This window comes from Sphaerodactylus townsendi, linkage group LG16 (assembly GCF_021028975.2).
Source record: "Sphaerodactylus townsendi isolate TG3544 linkage group LG16, MPM_Stown_v2.3, whole genome shotgun sequence".
In the NCBI taxonomy this organism is placed as follows: domain Eukaryota; kingdom Metazoa; phylum Chordata; class Lepidosauria; order Squamata; family Sphaerodactylidae; genus Sphaerodactylus; species Sphaerodactylus townsendi.
The window spans coordinates 31,567,701-31,584,410 of record NC_059440.1 but is presented as its reverse complement, the minus strand read 5'-3'; positions in this window follow the sequence as shown (position 1 = coordinate 31,584,410).

Here is a 16,710-nt window from a genome sequence, read left to right as displayed (position 1 = left end):
CCTCTTGCATCAGTGAGTTCCATAATTTAATTACGTGGGGCGATGGGCATGGACCCTTTGGAAAGGGAATGACCCAAAGAAATGGTACATCCCAGAGTGTATGGAACAGACCTGCAAAGATGTCAAGTCACTTAGCTGCTTCCGAAGAAGGAGGAGGAGTTTGGATTTATATCCCCCCTTTCTCTCCTGTAAGGAGACTCAAAGAGGCTGACAATCTCCCTTCCCTTCCCCCTCTACAACAAACACCCTGTGAGGTGGGTGGGCCTGAGAGAGCTCTGAAGGGCTGTGACTAGCCCAGGTCACCCAGCTGGCATATGTTGGAGCGCACAAGCTAATCTGGTTCACCAGATAAGCCTCCACAGCTCAAGTGACAGAGCAGGGAATCAAACCCGGTTCTCCAGATTAGAGTGCACCTGCTCTTAACCACTATGCCATGCTGGCTCTCAAAATGGTACCCTCTGATTACTTGTGGTGCAACTGAAGGCATTCATATTCAGTCTTAATTTCGCTCCTGCCCAGGAAGACTCTCCTTGGCCCCAGACTCTCAGGGTCACCTGTGCAAAATCCCACCAATCTGTTCTACACAAACCCAGGAGACCATTATGGATACACCTGAACCCTGGAGTTTTCCCTCAGAGAACCTGTTTCACAGACTTGCTGCCTTAATGGGAATGTTTCCATTCCTGACATGGCGGCTTCTAATTTCAGCTGTGCACCATCTACAACAGCTAGTCCTGACAGCTAGTAGGAGAAGGCTCTCTGCACATGCTCTTTTCGTTTCTCTTGTGTACAACAATGCTGTAATTAATTTGCTATCAAAAATATATCTCTCTGAAGAAGTCCCCGCAGCAGCCCCAAACAATCTTGGCTTCTCCGTGTCTCCTAATCGCATGTGACATTAAACGCTTATTCAATGAAAACTCCTTTCTCCTGGCCTAATTATTCAACATGAGAAGTCGGTATTGAACAAAGCCAGTGAACTAAGACAGTTCAATAACTGGCAGGACTGAGCAAAGATTATTTCAATAAAGACAAATACATCCTCTGGAACCGGATGGGAGTTTCCCAGAATGCCCTGGGAAAACCTGATGCAGGAGACCATCTTTCTGGCTTGCGTCCCGGATGCTAGCCATGCTACTAAAAGGCAACCAAGAGCTGATATTTAGGGCTGGTTGGCTGGAGACAATAAGAGCCGAGGTGGTTTGGGGTTCGAATTGTTCAAAAGAATTACAAGGAATAAGGAATGGAACACATTTAATGGGGATACCAAAAGGTCTCAGTCAAAGCCAATGCTGTTGATGGGAATGGTTGCCTCATTTAATTGACCGTCAGACTCTTCTGAAATGTATTGTTGAAGGCTTTCACGGCCGGATTCAACTGGTTCTGGTGGGTTTTCCAGACTGTGTGGCCGTGGTCTGGTGAATCTTGTTCCTAACGTTTCGCCTGCATCTGTGGCTGGCATTTTCAGAGGTGTATCACAGAGGGAAGTCTGTTACACACTTTTCTCTGGGATACATCTCTGAACATGCCAGCCACAGATGTAGGTGAAATGTTAGGAACAAGATCCACCAGACTACTGCCACGTGGCCTGGAAAACCCACCAGAACCAGTTTTCTGAAATGCTTTCAGAAGAATTTCTCCTTGGAATTTGGGGGCCCAAAGTAACTGGCTGTGTGTCCAGGATGGAGCTGATATATTGGAAATCCCTCCTCCCCCAGTCTGAGTTTTATTTCCCAATCTTGTGTAGAGCTTCCTACATATGTGGCTTGCTGCAGTTTCTGTTTCTTGCCATTCTTAATGTCTTACCGACACACATTGCCAATACCCGTGCCTGCAGTGATTCAGATCCAGCATGGTGTTGAGAGCCGGCGTGGTGCAGTGATTAAGAGCAATGGACTCTCATTAGGAGAACCGGGTTTGATCCCCCATTCCTCCACGTGAGTGGTGGACTCTAATCTGGTGAACTGGGTCTGTTTCCTCACTCTTCCACATGAAGCCTGCTGGGTGAAAATGGGCCAGTCCCAGTTCCCCTTGAACTCTCTCAGCCCCACATACCTTACAAGGTGTTTGTTGTGGGGAGAGGAAGGGAAAGGAGCTTGTAAGCCACTTTGAGCCTCTTTACGATTGAGAAAAGTGGAGTATAAACTCAAACTCAAATCCAAACCCAAATAACAAAGCAGTTCTGAGGTGATTGTGCTGATAGCTGCACCAAGATTTTTGTGTGAGTGTGTGAGGTTTCTGTGGACATGCAGGAATGCATATGAACCTCAGCAAAACACTTCTGGAGCAATCAGGAGGGCTATCTTACATTAAATCAACTGCGTTAGATTAATCAACTTTATTAGATATAATCATCAACTATTTTTGTTAACTGGCAGGGCTACATAGTGAAGTCACTGCTGTTTTTGGTTCTGTTAGATTGCTTAAAAAGAGAGAGAAAAGGAGCCCTTGTCCCAAACTATCAGTGAAACCTGTTTCTTTTCAAGATTTAAATCATCTCAGATTTCCTTCAATCCATCCCCAAAATTGCCTCTGCTTGGAGTATATCTGGGATGTAATGTCTATTTAAACGCAACTGCTTAATGGAAGATTAAATGAGTAAAACATTTCGATCGATGGAAACCCTGTTCTCTGTGCATGGTGCAGTGCCTTGTTTTATTCAGTTTAATAAATAGCAAACTGGTTTTAATGATCATGCACATATTGTCCGATGATAATATAACACAGTGGTGAAGTCCTCCTGACCACAGATTTGGCCGGGATTCCTCAGAGTGGAGACAGTGGGCCAATCCACGTCGATGAACATCAGGCCCGAGTGTGCAGTCTGAAAGCAGGGTACCAAAAAAGATAGACTACGTACGTTGCATAATTTGTTCTTGTTTCTGTCAGGCGTTGATGGGGCAAAGAATGATTGTTGTCAGCCGTCTGTCTCATCCTCTTAACAGCCCAGCACCAGAGAGATAGGTCCCATCCCACCCACTGGTGGGCCAGCCCTGATTTTCCAAAAGGCTGAGCCCTCAGGGGGCCCGGGGGGAGGTCCTGATCCCCCTATTGGGGTCTAGCTCCCTTGCACGACCAGGTCCCAGGGACTTCAGGTAACAGCCCAGGCAGGGAATAGAAACGGCATCGCCTAACAAGTCAGGTGGTAGATGACATCCAATTATCCAAACAGACTATAATGTAATTTCACCCATGGGCAGCCCCGAAAGGAATGCATTTCCCCGCAGGGTGATGTACGATGCCTCGCTGCTATCTGTGTTTGCAGAGCCCCCGGCTCCCTGGCAAATCTCTAAAGCTCAGCAGGCGCGAGAGCAGACGTGTTTCACAGCTGAGGAGCCCAGATAAACCTGCGCCGAGCGGCTTGTTGTTCAAACCCCAGCGCAAACACTGCGAAATTAATGGGTCTATCTGGGTCCCCTCCTATCCCTTTCTCATTGATTCTCACTGTCTGGGCTCCTTTCCTCTCCACTCCTCCTCCTTTCTCCCCCCCTCCCTTTCCATTGTTCTTGCTTTGCTCATTGTTCACAAAAAACACTGCCCAGACTACACAGCAGAGTTTCACCCAGGGCTGGTTGCATTTGCCTCTGGAAAACGAGCTCAGAACTGGGGTTGTCTGGGGGCTGTTTGCAAATGGAAGGTAATTAAGCTCCATTGGGGGCTGTGGAGCAAGGGGGGGGTCTTGGCTGGGAAAGGCTGATCTCAAGCAATTTGCAGTTCTAGCTGAGTGGAAGTCACACGAATGTGGTGTGGGCAGGTTCTCAGCACAGCCGCGTATGGGACTTCCTGGGAAAACTGTCAGAATCCATCAGGAACCTTCTGGGTTCTGTCTTGGGGTTGTGCTGCCATAAGATTTTGGGGGCTTAGTCATGCTATCAGATGGAGAGCCACGGATGAGCAGCGGGAAGCAAAAGAGTCCTGCTGGTTTGCCCTACCCCCAGTTTTCTCCTCGTGTTGAAACCATTCCCTTTCTCCGCATTTTATTACAGTTTCGGTAGATTTCCCTCTCCTTCTGCAGGAGCGATTGACTGAGTTGCAGGCAGCCATACAGGTGATGTAAATCCATATTGAAATCAGGTGGGAAAGAAAGAAATTATCCTGTACATTTCACTGGCGGCGGAACTCAAAAAGGGCGTGCATATACCTATTTTTTTTAACTATACAGTGGCAAATTACAACTATACAGTGTAAAGTATACAGAGCCTGTGTGGTGTAGTGGTTAAGAGCAGGTGCATTCTAATCTGGGGAACCAGGTTTGATTTCCCACTCTGCCAATTGAGCAGGGGAGGCTTATCTCATGAACCAGATTAGCTTGCACACTTCAGCACATGCCAGCTGGGTGACCTTGGGCTAGTCTTAGTTCTTTGGAGCTCTCTCAGCCTCACCCACCTCACAGGGTGTTTGTTGTGGGGGAGGGGACGGAGATTGTATGCCCCTTTTATTCTTCTTACAGGAGAGAAAGGGGGTTATAAATCCAAACTCTTCTTCAACAATGGAAGGCAGACGGTTGGATTCCTATGCCCTGCCTTGGACTTCCATACTCTGCCTGTAGGCCTTTTGGGCACCTAGTTGGTCACTAAATGAAACAAGACGCTGTGTTGGATGGACCACTGGTCTGTTCCATCATGGATGGATTCCACCATACCCTTCATCACACAACTTTTTTCATGAGCCAGACCAGTTATGGCAGGTCCTGGCAGAAGTAACGGTGCTCCTTGGTCCTACCCACGATGGCAGAAACTGAACTCACCTTTTCACCACAGTGATATTGAGGCCAGAGAAAGGCCTTCACCTAACCAGTGCCTCAAGAGGTCAAGTTCCAGCAGGGCCACAACCATCTCGCAGCAATGCATTGCTCCACCCACCCCCCCACCCGGCAAACACTCACGTAGCACTTTAGAGCCTCCCTGTGAATCCACTGCAGGAGAAAAAGAACAATGGAAGCAACAGGCAATTTAACCGTGGGGCAGATCAGGCTGACCCATGCATTTCAATTACCTGGGGTTGCTAGGTTGCTAGGTTGCAACCTCGAGAACCATCTCCTCCTTTTCACGGCCTTGCAATTGTGAAATATGACAAGCAGACTCCGCGTTGCCGGCAAATCTTAAAATAGGTTTTATTTGCCTATAGAATTTCTATCTTGCAGCGAACCGGCACAAGAGCCAAATTTATTGGGCTTGTAAATTCTAATCTAGACATTTCCCCCCTCTTCTTTAACTTGGCTTGTTGCCAAAGAGCTGAATGCTTGCATGGTCTGTTCGTGAAAGAACCCTGATTTTTCCAGGCACTGAGGTTTAGCAACGCTCACTTTAGTCTGCAAAAGGAGAGAAAATCTTGCAAACTGTAGTTGCTGTGGCTAGCTAATAAGGTCGTCCCTTGGAGAAGTTATTGGCAGGGATGTTTTCGACATCAAAATTTTCTTCCCAGATTTGGGAGTTAAAATTTTTGTTCCTAAACTGGAATGGCTGCATTACAAATCTTCCGTGGCTACGTTGGGAATTTGGGGATTTCATACAGAGTCTTGTGCTTGTTCAGTTTGCCGTGCATTTTCATATGCAGCCCCCATGTTATCAATGGACGTGCACTGAGAAAACACCACAAAAAAGAAATGTCGATGCTAGTATACAGCTGGGTTAAGATCCCCTTTATGTTCGATTCTACAAATGCCAAGGAGTCAAGTGTACAGGCTTAGCAGTAAGAGTGCCACATGGAAAGGGATTCCCTGCAATTGTAACCCCTGTGTAAGAATGGGATGACCCAGAAAGGGGTGGAGTCTGAAAAGAAGCAGAATGCTGGAGAGCTCATGTAGTTTGGAAGAGACAAGGCTACCAGACTCGGACCTTGATTTGTATAAGCCCTTAACACCTTGTTAAGGGTTTTTTATGTTTGTAATGGGTGAGAGTTCTCCTGGAAACCTTCATCATGTTGAATCCTGTTCATCAAGCCCTTGGAGTCTTCAGGAGCCAACCCACTTGCAGGAAGAATTGGACTTGGCAATATCAGTAGACTGTAAATATAAGGACTTGAAAATGCAGCCTGAACAGGACCTTGAAGTATGATGTTAAATGTTGATGTTATATGTTATATGTTAAGAAAGTAACCCATTTTGGGTTTTTTTTAATTTGTTGTTGCAAACTCATTCCAAGTTCTGCCCCACAGAACCCACAGATAGAGGTTACACAATCACATACACTGACCCTGTGGATATGCATGGAGGAAGGGGGCTATTTTGGGCAGAGGCAAACCCTCCCCAATCCAGAAAACTATCTCCCCTTCATGAATGGTGCTGCTTGTCATAGGTCCCAGGTAGAGAGTGGGCAGGAAACAGAGGGCAATTATATCTGGGGTGGCCTCAGCCCTTGGGCTGCCTTTTGGCATTTGGATGAAGCCCTCTGGGCGGACTGTAGGAGACACCCTAGGGCAGGGGTGGGCAACTATGGCCCTCCAGATGTTCGTGGACTACAATTCCCATCAGCCCCTGCCAGCATGACCGATTGGCTATTCTGGCAGGGGCTGATGAGAATTGTAGTCCACGAACATCTGGAGGGCCATAGTTGCCCACCCCTTCCCTAGGGAGACAAGGGAGGCCAGGGCTTCGCTAACAGCAGCCAAGCCCAGCTATATGCTGTGTCAAGACCATGTAACCCACAGAACTGCAGTCTGATTTCCCTGTTGCAGCTGCGCCTGTGTCTTTCCTGGCTGCCCCAGTTAGTCACCATTTGGGGCCCGATTAATTTTAGAAATTATCTTAGATAAATGATGGAGGAACAAAATTCAGCAAAGGAGCCAAACCCGGGAACAACAAAATCAAGGAGGAAGAAAAACTCGATTCCTCTTTACTCACTGGGTGGGCTGTTAGTAAGAAAGCAATTAAACTGTCCAGGATGTTAAAAAGAGCAGAAGATCAGATTGGAGGGGATGGGGCAGGGGACTGGAAGTTCGGCTTGTGGGGTTTTAAGGCTCAATGGGAGCTGGAGGCTCTTTGGGGGCTGGGGGCTGCCCCTCAAATGCCCAAACAGTCAACTGTATTTGCATTCTGGATGGTCCCTGGCATTTTGTCTCTGCTGTGTTACAGCACATTGATGAAGCATTCTGCTTCAGAATTTCCCTTCCATCCACCACTAGAAATTTCAAGTTTATACAGGTCTGAAAAGCCACACACACACACACCCCGCCCCCTTCAATGTATATTGGATTGCTGGCCCTGGTAAGAACTTCTGCCTGTTCTACTTTTGATGTATTATGTAAAAACAGGGTGATTTACAGTTGCCGTGGGAACTGTTATTCTGAATGTCCTGGTTGAAAACAAACTCAGATGACTGATTTGCTTAGAAATGGATGCGTTAAGATTGATATTCCAGAAAAGGAAGAAGCAAAGTGAGAAACATGTGGAAATGTTGGATGGACAGTGGGAGCGGGGGCCATATTTTCTCAAGGCCCTCTTATGTTGCTTGGGTGGCTAGCAACATTTTTAAAAAGAGAGAGTGGGCTAGCAACATTTTTAAAAATCCCGGTACCAACAAAGGAGGACTGAATTCTGAAAGTTACCGAATATTCAGAAATGGTGAAGTTGACAACACTATTAAGAGAGAATAGTTTGAACAATTTTTTAAAACTGGAAACCTTTTGCGGAATATCTTTTGAAAACTCACTTGAATAGAGAAATAGCGGCAGGGTCAGAAATCTAAAGAAAACAGTAGATTTTAACTACCAGACACTCCTAAATAACTAGTGAATCAATGTCTTAACTGTATATGCATGAATCTAGACATAACTTTTGATGAAAGATGGGATAGCTAGAAGCCAGTATATGATAATGAAGTGGATGTTTTATGTGTGTATGTTTTTTTTTTGTTTTATGAGTGAGAAAATAAAAATATATATTTTTTTAAATTGGAATGTTCCCAAAGCTTGGGGAAGAGGGGAGGGGAGGGTTCCCAGCATGACAGACAGACAGACAGACAGACACAAGAAAGAAAAAAAGAAAGAAAGAAAGAAAGAAAGAAAGAAAGAAAGAAAGAAAGACAGACAGACAGACAGACAGACAGACAGACAGACAGACAGACAGACAGACTGACTGACTGACTGACTGACTGACTGACTGACTGACTGACTGACTGACTGACTGACTGACTGACTGACTGACTGACTGACTGACTGACTGAGGATAGAGGATAGAGGATAGATGGATAGATGGATAGATGGATGGATGGATGGATGGATGGATAGATGGATGGATAGATGGATAGATGGATAGATGGATAGATGGATGGATAGATGGATAGATGGATAGATGGATAGGTAGGTAGGTAGGTAGGTAGGTAGGTAGGTAGGTAGATAGATAGATAGATAGATAGATAGATAGATAGATAGATAGATAGATAGATAGATAGATAGATAGATAGATAGATAGATAGATAGATAGATAGATAGATGATAGATAGATGTATAGATAGATAGATAGATAGATAGATAGATAGATAGATAGATAGATAGATAGATAGATAGATAGATAGATAGATAGATAGATAGATAGATAGATAGATAGATAGATAGATAGATAGATAGATAGATAGATAGATAGAGACCAACATTGTTTCCTAACTGCAGCACAGTGATTCATATGCCCTGCAGACATGTCTCTCTAGCACTGTCAAGATAAATAATATGTTTTGGTGACATTGTTTAGTGAGCTGAAGTTGGCTGACATCACAAATGCTTTTGCGGCTTCTCTGTGATGGAAAAACAGTTGTGCTTAGAAGAAGCTCCGGAGGGCTCCGAAAGGCTCACACTATTTCATGGGGCCTTACAATTGTCCTGCAGGTCTGCAACCACTGAACTGCAGCTGACAAACACATGCCACTCCTGTTCATGTTACTAGACAGTAACATGGAAAAAAATGTCTGTGTCTCAATCTCTCCAGACCCCAACTGGAAGTTGGCAACTCTGCTGTCTGAAGACTCTGGAAAACTGGCACTAGTCAGAGCAGAACATCAGAGCAAAAGATCAACCTATGGCCCCAAGGCAACTTTATTTAAATCTATGCATAACAAACCTTGCTCAAGAAGCCTCCCCCCCCCCCCCACTTTACAGAAGGGAAAGCATGAAAACTGGAGAAACCTCCTATAAGCACTTTGTTGATCTTTTAAAACTTTTCCGTATGGTTCTCATTTCCAATTTGTTCCAAGGGAGCACTAACACAGCAGGTCTCTTCTCATTCTGTTTCTCTTTTTTTTTCCTTTAAAAAAATGATGAAATTATTTATAAAATGCCACAGTCTGCAAAAACTATATCTGCAAGCGTTTGCTATGATCCTCGGGGATAATTAAAACAACTTAAGGTCAAATCCCACGATTGGCATATTTTGTTCATCATGAAATATGAATCACTTGGTACATTTGTGTGATGATTTCTCCACTTAACTCTAATTAAAGTTTGCTCCCCACCCCCAGCTTCCTCCCAGTTTTAATTACAAAAAATCTTGGCATCGTCTTAAGTGGGGGGATGATAGAAGAAAGCCATCTTTGAGGATCATGTAGGAAGTGGAATCAAACCTCCTGGAAACCGACCGGCTGTTCCCACCGATCTTTCACAGCCAGCTCTATGATAGGAAGCAATGCAAAGCCTGCTTCTTGCTTGAACTTGGCTGAAAGGCAAAAAGAGAAAAGGAAAACGTGTAGTTCTACATTACAGCTCTGTCTTGGCATCTTGACTTACCCAGCTTCGCCTGGACTTACAGCTGTATTACCCAGAAATCTTTACAAGTGATGGATCACAAGGAAATTCCTGCCGCTCAGATCCAGGGGACTCTTTTGTAAAGGCATTTTGCCAGGTGCAGAAACTTTCTTCTTCACATACTGAGAGTCTGGCAGAGCAGAAGGATTCGGGCTGTTTGCACATTCATGTTCCTTTAGCCCACAACTAAGGACCTTTGATAGGCGGCCCTGAAACTGCCCTGGTCAAGACACAACGCCAGGCTGGTTCCGGGAGGGATTCTCAGTGCTGTTGAGGTATTTATTTTTAATTTGTTACCTTCCTTCCATATGGAGTTCAAGGTGGAGTACAATGCTAACAAAATACATAAACACCGTCCATAAAAACACATAAAACTAAACCCCCCATGAGGCCCTGCCATATTTTGTCATCCCTGGCAGTGCCCCATATTGGTTCCATCTTGGGCCCTCCCAGCCCCTCCCAGCCACCAACATGGGGTTTGAGACTGTTGTTATCTGATTTGTTATGCTGCACATTGAATTTTAAATGTTTTTAGATGTGTTTTTAAGTATTTTATTGGACATGACATTGTATTGTGAACCGCCTTGAGCCCTTCGGGGATGAGGCGGTCTATGAAATGCAATAAACAAACAAACAAACTTTAAAATCACAATTCAGGACTGCTTTTATCAAATGCAGACCGGAATAAAATTGTCTTCAGCTGCTTCCTAACGATTGACAGGGGGTGGGGGGCAGGCACCCATCCTTGTGGAGGTTATTCCACAATTGGGGGCTGTCACTGAAAAGACCCTGTCTCATGTACCCACCAAATGTGGCTCTTTTGTTGGTGGGGCTATCAGGAAAACCTCTCCTCATGATGTTAATTCCCAGGCAGTAATGTAGAGGAGAAGATATCCTGGTCCCAAGCCATGTAGGGCTTTAGTGCAGTTTATCATCACAGTCTACCTAGAATACTGGCAGTTGGTTATCCCTACCATGGGCTTCAGAGCTTCTTTTGTTCTCAAGCACTGTGTAATCCACCTTGAGTCTCATTGAAAAAGGCCAACTATGAAATGAATGAATGAATGAATGAATGATGAATGAATGAATGAATGAATGAATGAATGAATGAATGAATGAATGAATGAATGAAATCTTCAGTCATTCATTCAGTCAGTCATTCATTCAGTCATGACCCATCTTCCCATGTAGCACACTTCTCAAATGACAGCCTGATCATGTGTCACCATAAAAACTCCAAAATAATTTAGAATTTGATAAAGTGATTGCTTTTGTGTGTTTGCAGGTGCCCCTCTGGTTTGGCCATCCGATTACAACTCAAACTGCTGGAAGTTCCGTCATCACCGCATTGCATCATGGGGCTTGTAGTCTCAAGAATGCTTTGTTCCATGGACTTGTTGTCCTAGCAACAAGATTTGGGACAAAATGATGTCAAAACACTGCAGGAAAGGCACAAGACCAAATCATCACATGACCACAGACACAAAAAGTAAAACTTCTTCATGTAAGGGTGAATCTTTCAGCAAATTTGTCCCTAAAGGGCAGCCAATTTGGGACCTGCCTGAATATCTGGATCAGGGGGCGATGGACTGTGATTCTTGGACCCCAGGAAAAAGTCTGGTAGCAGATCTCACCTCAAGCCGTCCCCTTTCATCAGAGCTACATCAAATATTGGCTTTCATGTTAGTTTAATGCAGGAAGAGAGAAAGGCTGAGCCTCTTTGTGAGTCGGGGAAGCCGGGCAGGGAGCGGCCTCGCTATTCTCAGCATGCGGATTAATCCGCATTAATATGGATGAGGCTCTAATGGGCTCCTGGATGTAGCCAAAGGTGCCCCAGGGGTCCCAGCATCCCGGCTTAATTGTTGTAGACAATTAATAACTTGGATCGTCTTAATTCCATATTGCTCTCTGCAGCTCATTAGAGAAGCAAGGAGGGAGAGCCCTCTCAGCGAATGGCTCCGTCTGCTGTGGAGACCCACCGACGGACGCATCGGGCTTTCATCTTGGAAGGCTGGGGTGGATTCGAAAGGTCAGGATAAAGACCCGAGATGGAGGTGGCCGGGGGGGGGGGGGGGCTGGAGATGGAAACGTTCAGAAGTTGCCATTCCAAAAGGTGAGGGGTCAGCCTCTGTGTTGGGCATTTGTGGCTCAGAAGCCCCTCCCCTCAAATCCAAAAGACCCCAGAATGGGGCTGAGTTGATCGAGAAAGAATCCTGGTTGCTGGTGTATGGTACAAGTAGTGAATGAAACACTATGGAGATGTGGGGCTGCAGTGACTCCCCCATTCAGTACCCTAAAGCTCCTGCCTTGGTACAGAAGTACTCCAATGTTAAACAGAAGTAGAAACAGAACATTCTCAGACCCTACTGAGTGTGAAAAGTGACAAGAAAGCCAGCGTGGTGTAGTGGTTAAGAGCACTAAGACTCTAATCTGGAGAACCAGGTTTGATTCCCTGCTCTGCCACTTGAGCTGTGGAGGCTTATCTGGGGAACCAGATTCGCTTGTGCACTCCAACACTTGCCAGCTGGGTGACCTTGGGCTAGTCAGTTCTTGGGAGCTCTCTCAGCCTCACCCACCTCACAGGGTGTTTGTTGTGGGGGTGGGGGGAAGGGAAAGGAGATTGTAAGCCCCTTTGATTCTCCTTGCAGGAGAGAAAAGGGGGATATAAGTCAAAACTCTTCTTCTAAATCCAAACTTTTGGTGATCCTGTTGGATTTTCAAGGCAGGTGAGGATCAGAGGTAGTTGGACATTGCCTGCCTCGGTGGAGCAGCCCTGAGCTTCCTTGGGGGTCACCCATTGAAGTACTAGTTGGGGCTGACCCTCCTTAGCAGTCAAGATCTGATGGGGTCAGGTTAGCCTGGGCCATCCCGTGCAGGGCAGAAACTGTGTATAGCAGATGCCTTTAAAAAAAGGTTTCTGTAATGAGCAGTGGATGCCTGCCGTCCCACATCAGGGGCCGTTCTCTCATGGTTTATTTATATTAAACATTGATTCTGGGAGTCAAATCTGGCAAGCCCTGGTTCAAATTAAATCCCCATTCTTTCTTCAAGGACTGCAAAGTACTTCAGAACAAAACAGGAAGGGTAAAATAGGGCAAAGAACACAAGAGGGTTGGGTTCAAAAGGGCTAAGTCTTCACAACCATCAACATACAAGGTTCTCACCTTTTCTGTGTTGCCCTCACAACAACCCTGTGAGGGAAGTTAAACTGATGTAATAAGTAAATTAGATATAGGTATACTAAGTAAGTTACAGGGGGAAAATCCAAATAATGATGACAGCATATCAGTTCTCTTACACAAACAGCTTTGAATTAGGGATGCTAGCGACTTCCTCGGCTTCACCTTTCTAACCTGAAAATCCCCACTACGTTTGCGAATCAAACCTGTGAAATTTTTCTTTTCTTTTAAAAAGGTATCATGTCCTCTTTCCGCCGTTTCCCCTCATTCGAGTTGCACTCACTTTAATGTCATTTTGATGTCAATTCTGTAAAAATGGCATCTACCATAATATTGAAAGAGCATGAAGGTGCTGTAAAACAAAAAATGGAAACAGAGCAGTTACAGTGATGGAAGAAACAAAGCGTGGCCAATTTCTACATCCCTACTCTGAATTTTCAAAAGCACTTTATCATTGCTGAGCATTAAATAAGCATGAATTTATTTGGGCAGGGAGGGGCCCTTCAAGATGCTTTGCTGTCAGACAGTATGATGTAGTGGTTAAGAGCTGTGGACTCTAATCTAGAGAACCAAGTTTGATTCCCCACTTCTCCACATGATCTTATCTTCTCTTTCCTCGCTCCTACACAAGAAGTCTGTTGGGTGACCTTGGGCCAATCACAGTTCTCTCTGAACTCACTCAGCTCCACTTCCCTCACGAGGTGTCTATTGTGAGGAAGGAAAGGGAAGGAATTTGTAAGCCTTTTTGAGACTATTTACAGAAGAGAAAGGCTAGGTTTAAATCCAACTCTTTGCTTCTTGTGGTTGTTGTGGGCTTTCCGGGCTGCGTGGCCGTGGTCTGGTAGATCTTGTTCCTGACGTTTCACCTGCATCTGTGGCTGGCATCTTCAGAAGTGTATCACAGAGAGACCACAGCCACACAGACGGAAAGCCCACAACAACCAGTTGAGTCCAGCTGTGAAAGCCTTGGACCACAGGTGTCAAACTCGTGGCCCTCCAGATGGTATGGACTACAGTTACCATCATCCCCTGCCAGCATGCTGGCAGGGGATGATGGGAACTGTAGTCCATAACATCTGGAGGGCCGCGAGTTTGACACCTGTGCCTTGGACAATACATTCTTCTCTTCTTCTTTGCTCTGACCTGGTAGAAGCCTAACCCTGACACTATCTATTTACAGTGTCTCGCTAAGTACCAGGATGGAAACATTTCTTTGCAGGGGACAGCTTTATTAGACCTTCCGATCCTCCCTCCACTGGGCCTTAGCAGGGAATGCACAGCCCTGCTGCGCATGGAGTGCTCAGAGCCTGCTTTGATGGGCAGTTCTCGGCAGGTGAGGGAGGCTGGGAAATCCTCTTGTGTTCCGGAAACCCAGCTGTTTCATTAAGTACTTTGAACAGCAGCAGGGCCCCGTTTTGCCATCTACAATCAAATCTGCCTTCCTCCTGGGCTTTAAAGAGATGTCTTGGTCTAGAATTCAGTACCTTGGAGAGCGTAACTGAACAATCCCCGCCAAACACCTTAAAATTTGATGTTGGGGGGGGGGGGGGATCTTTGTTCACCAACTGTGTTTTCTCCCCCCCCCCACACACACACATTTTTGGGTAGAAGAAAAAGAATTAACTTCAAATGCAACCCAATGATATTTATATGTTTGTGTGTGTGTGTACGGAAGCCACTCTGGGCCAGTTTTGACAGGGAGAGCAGGATACCAAATCAAATTAGACAAATTAATATTCATGGCTCTGGAATACTCTTCACTCAGTAAAAAGGTCAGGTGGTGGTGTTTAAGGGGGAGGTGCAGACTTTAATCCTCACTATTCCAGATGAAAGAGTTATTATAGCAAACTTAACTATTTCATTGTTTAAATCTGAAAAGCGGGATTTGATATATCGAGAGTGTAAAAGCTGCCTTTTATAATTGGGGTGGAACTCTGTGGACAACATCATAATGGGCTGGATCCTACAAACCTTGTTCCAGAAGCCAGTTAGGATCTGTCCCTTTGCTAGATGGATCATTTTTATCCCATACTTACTCTAGGGGCTCACAGCAGTAAACATGATTTCCAGTTCCTATTTTACCCTCACCATAACCCTGCAAAGTAGGTTAGCCTGAGAGAAAGTCACTGGCCCGAGGTCATTGGTTGAGCTTCATGGCCAAGTGGGGGATTTGAATTCACAACTTCCAGATCCTCATCTGACATGCTAACCACAACACACACTGTTTGCTAATTTATTAACATGCAGTGTCTATTTGAATAGCTTCAATTTTGTAATCAAAAGAACAAGATTTTTTTTAAATGGAAGACTTGCATAAACTACTACTTTAAAGTAAAGAAAAAATGGCAACAAAATAGAAACATCAGTAAAAAAAACAGAAGAATTCGGGTGATCAAAAATGAAGACTTAACATCAAACATAAAATAAAATCCTATATAAATAAGCTTTAAAGAAAATGACAGAAAAGTGAATGTTGTTACCTGGTATCTGAAAAGATGGGTGGGAATTCAAGAGACAAGACACCCAACATGGAAAAGGTGCTCCCCATGTTGAACCCGTGTTCCTAAAAGATGACCTTTCCATTCTACCACCCGGGGGGCGGGGGAATCTAGCTCAGGATGTTCATTCTTGGAAGAACTTGTACGGTGCACAGCCCGTTATTAACTATGAACGACATCTGCATTATTTATACAAGCAGTACATGAAAGAAACATCTCTTGGCGTTTGACAAACATTCAATTTGTTTCGCTGACTTAGAGAAATTCCTCTCCTAGAGTTTAAATATTGCAGAACAGTACGGGGGGTGGGCAGGGGAGGGTGGGGGGGACGTTGCTCTGTTGTTTTATATACCTTGCCTCAATCTCCTGGTGCATTATGCACCAATGGCCATTATGCAACTTCTTGGTACCCCTTTTTATCATGCAAATGCTTCATGCCTGATTACTGTTATATCTAAGGACCAAAACCCATTCATCCAGTCCTGAAGGTGGGCTATTCTAACAAACCAAACCAACACCTTTGTTCCTCCATGTACCACAAGTAAACAGTGGGTGGGTGGAAACTAGATGGAGAAGGAGAGAAGCTGTAAGCTGCTTTGGACTCCCCTTGGGGAGAAAAGTGTGACATAAATGAAGTCATTAAATACATAAATAAATCGTTGCGGGGTCTGGGAGGTTGCAAGTTCTGTTCGGCACTTCCTGGACCAGGATCCCTGACGGTTGATGTGTGCTCCCTTGTTAGCTATCACAAGACAATCCAGCCTGGCTGGGCACGATTGTCTCCTCCCAACGTATCTTTTTCTTCCTTAAAGAGAGAGTCTTTCATACAGGACCAATTTGCATTTAAAAACACACCAGTTCTGGCTCTTCTCTGATTGGGGAACCTGCCTGCGCTTCTCAGCTTCTTAGTCTGAAAGAAGCATTTGGCTAAATTGCACGGTGCTTATTGCTACATGCTTATGCCGTGAATACTGATTAGCCTCCCAAGGTCTCCGGTGGAAGAGCGCGGCAAGCACGAGTGTCCCAAATGTGACACCTGGAAAAGGCTGCATATGTAGAGGGTGGCATTTGGGGCAATGGAGACAGGCCTCACTTGGAGAAATCCTTGTTGTTAAGAACTGCAGACAGCAGGGCGGGCCCCATTAAAGAATGTGGCTGCAGCCTTTCCTTCAAGGATTCTTGGAAAGGGTGCTCTGAGTAGTTTAACTGCAGGAGGGAAGCTCGCGGCCTCCATTTTTCTACATATTATTTTGTTCTCTGTGCTTTACTGCTGAGGTCCCCGAGTCTTTTGGTGCCATCCA